Source organism: Rhinolophus sinicus, linkage group LG06 (assembly GCF_036562045.2).
Source record: "Rhinolophus sinicus isolate RSC01 linkage group LG06, ASM3656204v1, whole genome shotgun sequence".
Taxonomy (NCBI): Eukaryota; Metazoa; Chordata; class Mammalia; order Chiroptera; family Rhinolophidae; genus Rhinolophus; species Rhinolophus sinicus.
Genome location: NC_133756.1, coordinates 30,373,400 through 30,382,800, shown reverse-complemented (window position 1 = coordinate 30,382,800; position 9,401 = coordinate 30,373,400).

Below are 9,401 nucleotides of genomic sequence, written 5' to 3'. Positions count from 1 at the left end.
GATCTACTTCATGCTCATCCTGGGATTCCCTTCTCCACCCTGTGTTGGATCCCCTATTTTCTGGATCTTCTATCTTTCTTCCTTGTTTTGCATCCTTGCTTTGTAGAGTACAAACTCCAGTGATTCCTGAGAAAGAGTACATGTTAAGTACAATCTTTAAGAACATGAACTGAAAATATCTTTAGTCTATCCTCACACTCGAATGAAAGTTTGCCTGAATATAAATTCTAGGTTGAAATAATTTTCCTTGAATTTCTAAAGGTGTTGCTCCATTGTCTTCTTGCATGGAACATTGTTGGAAGAGTCAATTATTTCCTAATTCTAGCTCTTTGTTTGTGGTCTGTGTTTTCCTTTGGAAATGTTTAGGAACTTCTTTCTTTCCTACTAAATAAAACTTCCCATGTGGTGTCTTGGTGTGGATCTTTCTAAATCTATTGTGCTAGCATTTACTGGGCTCTTTTACTCTGGAAAGTCATGTTTTTCAGTTTGGGAAAATTTTCTTGAATTACAGTTTTCATAATTGCCTCCCCTCTGTTTTCTCTACTCTTTCTTCCCGAAACTCTTATAATTTAGATTCTGAACTGTTTAATTTTCTTATGTTTTCTATTTTCCATCCATCACTGTTACATTTTTATTTTTTTATTCTACTTTTCGGAGATTTCCTCCAATTTTATCTACCAGTCCCTGAGATTTTAGGGAACTCACAGCATGAATCAGCTTGTTGTTACAGACGATCCCTGATTTACAATGGTTTGACTCATGATTTTTCAACTTTACAGTGGTGTGAAAGCAATAAAAATCTGCACATTTAGTAGAAACTTCGAATTTGGGATTTTTCCTGGGCTAGCAATATGTGGTACAATACTCTTTTTTGTGATGCTGGGCAGTGGCAACGAGAAGGTTTTGTCCAATTGTAGGCTAATGTACATGTTCTGAGCACATAGGTAGGCTAAGTAAGGTAGGCCAGGCTAAGCTTTGACATTTGGTAGGTTAGGTGTATTCATTGCATTCATGACTTATGAAATTTTCAACTTAAGATGAGTTTGTTAGGACAGAACTCTATCATAAGTTGAGAAGCATCTTCACCTTTCTGCTCTGCAAGTTTAGATTTGAACTTTATCTACACTAGCATATTAGTTCTCACTCATCTACTTTCATGCTTCAAATTTTATGTTGCTTTCTCTTCCATTCTTTTCTTTTTTTTTTTTTTAAGATTTTATTGGGGAAGGGGAACAGGACTTTATTTGGGAACAGTGTGTACTTCCAGGACTTTTTTCCAAGTCAAGTTGTTGTCCTTTCAATCTTAGTTGTGGAGGGCGCAGCTCAGCTCCAGGTCCAGTTGCCATTGCTAGTTGCAAGGGGCGCAGCCCACCATCCCTTGCAGGACTCCAGGAGTTGAACTGGCAACCTTGAGGTTGAGAGCCCACTGGCCCATATGGGAAACAAAACCGGCAGCCTTCGGAGTTAGGAGCACAGAGCTCCAACCACCTGAGCCATCGGGCCGGCCCTCTCTTCCATTCTTTTGGTCCTTCTGGTTTCATGCCTTTTTTGGGTCACTTTATCAGGATTTCAGGAGGAATGTGTGGTGAATGCTTGTGTTCAATCCTTCATGTATAATCACTACCATTGATTAGTTCCCACATATAACAGTCTCAAGGTAACATGGATACCTCTGAGTTACAGGGAAAAGATCAAGTACAAAGAATGGAGAAAAGAGAAAGTGCAAATATTAATATCTCAGGATATTATCTTATAATATTTCCAACAGTGCTGAAACCAGCTCATACTGGCTCACAAAAATGGATGGTTTTATTTTCAGGAATTTTGTGACCCAGTTGTTAAACAACCATTATAAATAACCTTACAATTTTTAATATAGCTTACAACCTTGGAATGAAATAAATTATGTTAAAAACAAAAATAATAAATACTCAAAACTCATCACTTCCTCACTATTTTAGTGCAATATTATGTAATGATGTGTGATAATATCACTTTCCAATTCCATGTTCAATGAAATCATATTTGTAGCTTGAAAGTGGTCATAGTGGGAGTATTTATACTACAGAAATCAAGAAAAGCTACAAGTAACAGATTTATATTATTCTTTTCATTGTCTAGACTTAGGAAAGTAATGGAGAAAAATATTAATAATTCAAATTAAACTTAAAAGTGTGTTGTGTCTGTGGCAGTTAGAATGTGAATAGTACAAAAAGTTGAGTATATATTCTTCCACTATTTGAAAACTATTCTCTCAGTCAGCCAAGAAATCACTCAGTCACTGAAAAAAGTGAAGTTCTGACATTCTTCTTTTTTTTGTTTCACTTTCATCTTATTCTTTAAATGAAAAGATCAACCAACATTCAGGTCAGACCCACACACATTTGTCAATTGCAAGCGTAGGTTGGCCATGGATACAAGAATTCTGCAAAAATCAACATCATTCTGTGAGAATCAATTGGCTATCATGATTTTAGAATAAAGTACCTATTGTTATTTATAAATTGTGTGCTACACATCCTTTATATTAGTAAAATTTAATACACACACATATCTTTTTTATTTATTTTTGGGAGAGCTAGTTCTTAAACATTTACCACTGTCTATAACTTTTCCTATGCTATAAAATCCATGAGGGCAGGAACTGTTTTTGTTTGATTCCCCAGGCCTCACACAGTTTCTATTACCTAGTAGGTACTTCATAAACATTTACTGAATGAATGATTGAAAGCACAGGATCTCCTCCGTCTTCATTTTTATATCCAAGAACCAGCACAGTGCCTGACACAGATTAAGTCCTGGAAACAGCTGTTTGCTGACCTGACTTGAACTTGAATCATATTCTCCTAATTCTGAAAAACTATCCCATGATCAACAAACACATCGAGAAAAAGAATGGATTATTTTTTCAGGCACAAGGCTTGTTTTTCATGGTTGCTTTGTCAGTTAAGTCACTTGCTACAGAAAGTCCTGGGTGAAAGCCAGATATCCTGATTCCTAAAACAGTGCCTTATTCATTATATTCCCTATTTCTCGGGGGGACCCGTATTTTCTGACACTAATTTTGGACAACAGAGCTGGTTTCTTGCTTTGTGGCTGCAAGATTTTTACTTAAGATAAATGACAATAAACAGAGTTAGCAGGAATCACATAATGTCTATCATTTAATAAGCCCACACAACCTCATGCAAAACAATGCTTTAAATCAAGTACCTTGGTTTCTGTCACCAATGTTATAAGGTAGGAACCATTCTTACATTACAAATGAAGACACTGAGATTTAGGGAGATTTATGAACTTTCCTAAAGTTCACAGCTGGTAGGTAGCAATACTGGGATTCCAGATAGTTCTGACTTAGACGAATCCCTGTGTATTTTAATTTGACAGTGTTTCTTAAACATCAACTGTTTATACACAATTAATTGTTCATGTACTATTTTCAGGATTTGGCCATATCTGCATGCCAATTATATTATCATTTACTTCATATTTATCTTGGACCTTTTTTGTTACTGTTTGGCCTATTCTGAAACAATAATATCCATGAAATGATGGGTTGATATATTATCTTCTTCTAATACATAGTAAAATGAATACATAATTATTAAAATAAAAAATTTGCCTGCTTACCAACTAAAAGGACCTTAGGTACTATCAGAGATAGGTAAACTTTCCTGAGGCAAACACAGCTTCTCGCAATGCTGCAGATTTAACTTGTACTGGGGTAGGAGCAATAGTGATGGTCATATTTTTAGGTTTGCCTTCCATTTGCACTCTGAAATAAAAGGAAGTAAATCAATCTAAATACTTTGGGAGGGAGTCTGACTAATACTTCCTGAGCAAATTCCCACTGCACAAAACAAAGAGGTTTACAAAACCTTCTTCCAGGGTTACTGAAACCTTCCAAGCAAGTGAATTGGAATTAAACTTGGCAAAGATTACTAAATGCCACTAGCGTTAGACTATTGAAGGTTTCTGCAGAAAGAACGGAATTCAAGAAAAATAAAACCAAATTGTTGGAAAGCACCTACAGAGAGAGTCATGCAGGATTCAAAAATCTAAGAAAAGCTTCCTGGCATTTGTGCTGCCCCAGCTGGAGTTGATAGAATTGTTTCTATTCTTTCTTGTAAGTATGTTGGAGGAGGAAGTAGTTAGATTGTCTTTTTTGGCTTTTGAGTGGGAGGTATAATACAGCATTGTCAGAGATAATGGCAAAAAAAAAGGGGAGAGGATTTTTTCATGAACTGCTGAAAAACTAAATTCATATCTCTGTGGCAGAATCCACATTTGGTTAAGTAGATAATTTGGAATGTTGTCCAATGCATTTCAAAGGGAAAAAATAAAAAGAGCATCAGAAATCATAATGGCCAAGACCACAGGGGTAAGTAGTATAGATCTTTTTTAGAGCTTGTAAAATATAAATGTTTACATCTGGTTCAGTTTTAATATATCTTCTTTATGGTGCCTACAAGTCCCTCCACAATACGGTTTCTACCACTTATTCAGTCCTCTCCTTCCCTTAAACATACATGTTTGGGTCCTATACCCTATAGCAACCTGAGCTCAGCTCAGGGTCACTGGCGTGAGGATTTCACTTACATCTGGACTTTAAGTGGACCAGAATTTACAAATCTTAGTACTGCTTAACCTTTTATTTCTTAAACAGAAAAAACCCTATAGAATTTAGAGCTAGGAGGAGTACTGTTTTTCTTAAGGAAACAATCTTTCACTGCTTCCTACTGAGAACATGATTGAGTGTGTATTTCATCTTACCCTGACTGACAGTGTGGCTAGCAACCTAAACAACAAAGTCAATGATTCTCCAGTTGCTGTAGAATTATAACAAAAGAATGAAATACCATTTTTCCTCCCTTTCTGGGGGGAATGAGGGGATGGAAGAGGGGAAAGTAGCCAGGACTATATGTGTTCTGTTTGGTGAAGTCTAGGCTTCCTTCACCTAATAAAGAGAATGTTGTTTTTGAAATCTAGGTTCTTGGAGACTTGTTGGATTGGCCTAAAGGGGGAGAGCTTCCGGTTTTAAGAGAGGAAGAGCTGGAGCAGAGATGGATTATCCAGAGTAGGCAGATGGACAGGACTAAGCCCTCTAGCTGTGGGGCTCTGCACTCTGCTTCCTTACAGTGGCCTGGAAGTCATAGAAATGTTGATGGGCAGTGGCTTTGTGTGTGTGTGTGGCGGGGGGTGGGGGTGGACTGCACACTAAGTTGCAACCTTTCCTCTGTAGTGAAGGGTCCCAGTTGCCAAATTTCACACAAAGAGGGTAGATACTATCTTCAGCAGAGGCAGCCACCTTTGAATAGACTATCTATTTGGACTATGTGGGTTTCCGCAGCAAATCAATGGATTGAGGACTGTCTCCACACCCCTTCCCTACATCCTTTTTTCTGAATTTCATAAATCTTAGAGTTCTTATGAAGAATGAGATAGGGCTGTATAACAATAGCTATCATTGAATTACCAACCCTGATAGGTGAGAGCCCAAAGGATTTCACTGAATCAAGGAAAATAATGAAATGTGGTATTTCCTACACCTTAGTTTGATTAGTTATCTGTTGCTATGTAACAATATTATCACAAACTGAGTGGCTTAAAACATTATTCATACATTAAAGGCTTAAAATGTTACTCATTTATAAAACAATTTTTTCTGGGTCACGAATGTGGGCATAGCTTAGCTCAATCCTCTGTTCAGGGCTTTTCACAAAGCTGTGTGTGGTCAGTTGTCAGCCAGGGCTGAACTCTCACCTGAGGTTCGCCTGGAGAAGGATCTTCCAAGTTCACATCATTGTTGGCAGCTTTCAGTTTCTTGCAGGTTGTTGGACAGAGGCCCACAGCACCTCCCACTGTTGACTGGATGTTTTCCTCCATTCCTCCCACGTGGGCCTTCCCACATGGTGACTTATTACTTCATCAAAACCATCAAGTGAGCCACAGGATAGATAGCACCTAGCAAGACCACAGTTATAATTTTATGTCATGCATAAGGAGCTGATACAAGAAAAGATTTCTGCCCTCCAGCTGTTTGCCTAAAACAGGTTGTAAATTTGTAAAGGTATTTTCCCTCCCCTCTAGCCCAAGAAGGACAAAAGTTGATTACTGGAGATAACTCTAGACTCTTATTGGCCCAGAGAGGCATCAGAAGACTCTACATAACAAACTTTACTAACTAACCCTTATCTTGCATTAGTTTCCCTCATATGTTTGCCTTTCCACAATTTGTCACCCTTAAAATTCTAAGTCCTGGGACCGGCCCGGTGGCTCAGGCGGTTAGAGCTCCATGCTCCTAACTCCGAAGGCTGCCGGTTCGATTCCCACCTGGGTGAGCAGGCTCTCAACCACAAGGTTGCCAGTTCGATTCCTCGACTCCCGTAAGGGATGGTGGACAGCGCCTCCCGCAACTAAGATTGAACACGGCACCTTGAGCTGAACACGGCTCCTTGAGCTGAGCTGCCGCTGAGCTCCCAGATGGCTCAGTTGGTTGGAGTGTGTCCTCTTAACCACAAGGTTGCCAGTTCGATACCTCGACTCCCGCAAGGGATGGTGGGCTGTGCCCCCTGCAACAGCAACTGAACCTGGAGCTGAGCTGTGCCCACCACAACTAAGACTGAAAGGACAACAACTTGACTTGGAAAAAAGTCCTGGAAGTACACTGTTCCCCAATAAAGTCCTGTTCCCCTTCCCCAATAAAATCTTAAAAAAAAATTCTAAGTCCTTTCCTTTGTCTTGTCACTTCTCTACAAATTTATTGGTGTTTTGTTAAGATGCTATATAAGCCCAAATTCTCACCACCTCTTTGAGTTACTCATCTCTGAGTGTTGTCCTGTATATGCATAATGCATATGTTAATAAACTTCTGCTTGTTTGCCCTTGTTAACCTGTCTTTTGTCAGTCTAATTTATAGAGCCTCAGCCAATTGAGATAGAAAAATTACAGGCAGTCAAAAAAATGGCCATTGTAGAGGGGATTAAGGTGGAGACCATAACAAAGCCAGAGGAAATAACTTTAATAGCTAGCTAATAGAGCTTCAGAGCCCGTCAAAACTAATAGCTCAGGTGTAGGGGGGAAGGGCCAATCAGTTTGTAGTTAACAATTTCAAATTGCAGAGAACATGCGCAGTCTGAAGAGATAAGGTAATAGCCCCTTGTCAATCACAGGTGTCAATCAAATGGTCCCACACCTGGAGAGGAACAGCACATCGCAGGTAAGACCCCCTAGGCTCCTGTGAGCCACATCTTTTTGAGCCTTGCCTTTGCTCGGCTGCTCCAAACCCTTTGGATATACTGTCTCTTCTAATAATGGCCTTCATCCATTGCTTCCTGCTCGGGCCCACTTTTTTTGAAATGTACGTTTTCTTCTAATAAGCTGCTTTTTCACTACTTTACCTTGGTATCTCGTTCAATTCTTTGCTCCAGGTGTCAAGAACCTGGACATCACGCTGAAAAGGACCCACTCTCCTGTAGCATAATAAACCAAAGATAGGTAGAGGGAAAAATAAAGTTTTTCCTCCCCTGCATTGCTCAGCAAATACTTTGGAATGGATGAGTCATTATTCCCACTTTTCAGATGAGGAAAGTGGTATGAGAGAAGTTGAATAACTTGTCAAATGTGACAGTTCGTATGTAATGGAGCCAGGATTTGTACCCAGGTCTGTCTAATCTTAAGCCTATGCCCTTAGCTCCTATTACCGTCTTCATTTAAAAAAAAAAGTGATAATCAGTTGCCACCTTCTTAATAGACAGTATTTCCCCAGAGTATAAATATAGTTTTCCTCAGCTAGCAAAATAATCCATTCAAAATGGTTTCTTGGAACATATTGTGGAATTGTAGAAGCTCATCCTTGCTGTCGTCTCACTGCATTTTGTGCTTTTCTATCTTTCCTCTGGGGACTGTCTCTGACACTTCTTTCTGAGGCATAGTCTGGGTCAAGGAAGTCTTTCTAGGCCCCTCAACTGCTTCTGTTATAAGACTGGCCTTGTCTCCAACGCATATCAACTTCTCAAGGGGTTAGTCTTCCCTGGCCACAAAATGTAATAACTATTTTCATTTTCCTTTCTTCCCACATCAGTTTCTCTGGTCTGCATAAGTGGTTCTTCCCAGCCTGAATATCAAAGTTACAATGTATCTTAGAGAAAACTGTGCCTCTCTGAAAACATCTTGTCCTTGTGGCAGGCCTCTGACTGCTATATTCAGATTCTGCTATAGTTATCACTGTTTGAAGTCTCACAGCTGACTCCACTGACTCAAGCAACACATTCAAGCCAAAATTCTGGCCTACAAAACATTTCCTCAATAAGCCTGACAAGAAACAAAGACAATCACATTGAGGCCTTTGACCCAGCCTGCACGAGCCCCTGGAAGTTAATTGTCTGATGATTTCCTGTACTTGAGGAACAAATGCTTCCTTTTTCAACAATAGACGCACTAAAGCTTCAGTCAATGCAATGAAATTAGGGACTTGAAGGGCAGCCTGTACTTCAGATGACTGCTGATTGGTAATTTAGGCTATGAGGGTTACAAAACCACAAAGGGAACTACAAGCCCTCCCAGTGTAAGGATTCTTGATTATAGTTGTGAATATTTCTGGAGGGGCTATGGCCCTCCTTTGAATGACTCCTTGATTTTATTGCACCCTATTGATTTCAGAGCCTCTTTCTTACAAAGGAGAAACAGGTGGGTGAGGATAGTATGCTAGTGGTAAGTTACCAAGTAGATCAAACTCCTAAGCACAAAACGGAAGAGCCTTCGTGAATTGAATTTTGACTCACCAACAGCTTTTCCTTCTGCCTCATCTTGACAAAGATGCTCTCCTTGACCGAATTTTAGTTATGCTCCTCTAAGTCTTCTTCTCAACTAGTCCTTGACCTTGGGCTTCAGTGTCTGTCTTTGTTGGCCTGCATTGCCCAATTTTAGCAAGAATCCTGTTAAGTCAGTTTAGAGAGAATCCTCCACCCTTGATGTCTGATCAAATTCCTCTTCTGTCACCATCTCCCAGGTGATACCTGATCACCCTGGTCTACATTCAGCAAGAATCCTATTAGATCAGTCTAGCAAGAATGATCCTACCCCCTTAGTAATTTTCCTATCACTGACTGACAACACCACCTATCTCCAGCCCCACTCCATCCTGCACCTTGCCTATACATCCCCGCTTTTCCTTATAGTCCAAATTGAGCCCAGCTCTATACTGAGGTCTTTTTCCCCCTATCGCAATAGTTCCTAAATAAAATCTGTTTTTATCACTTTAACTACTGTCCAGCACTGGTTTTCCTTTGACATTCCCCTGTAGTGATCGACCTGTGTTGTAGTCACACTGAATTATTCTCCACTTCTCAGAACATATCTTGCTTTTCCACACCTCCCTGCCTCTACAGCGGCCTAAGGAT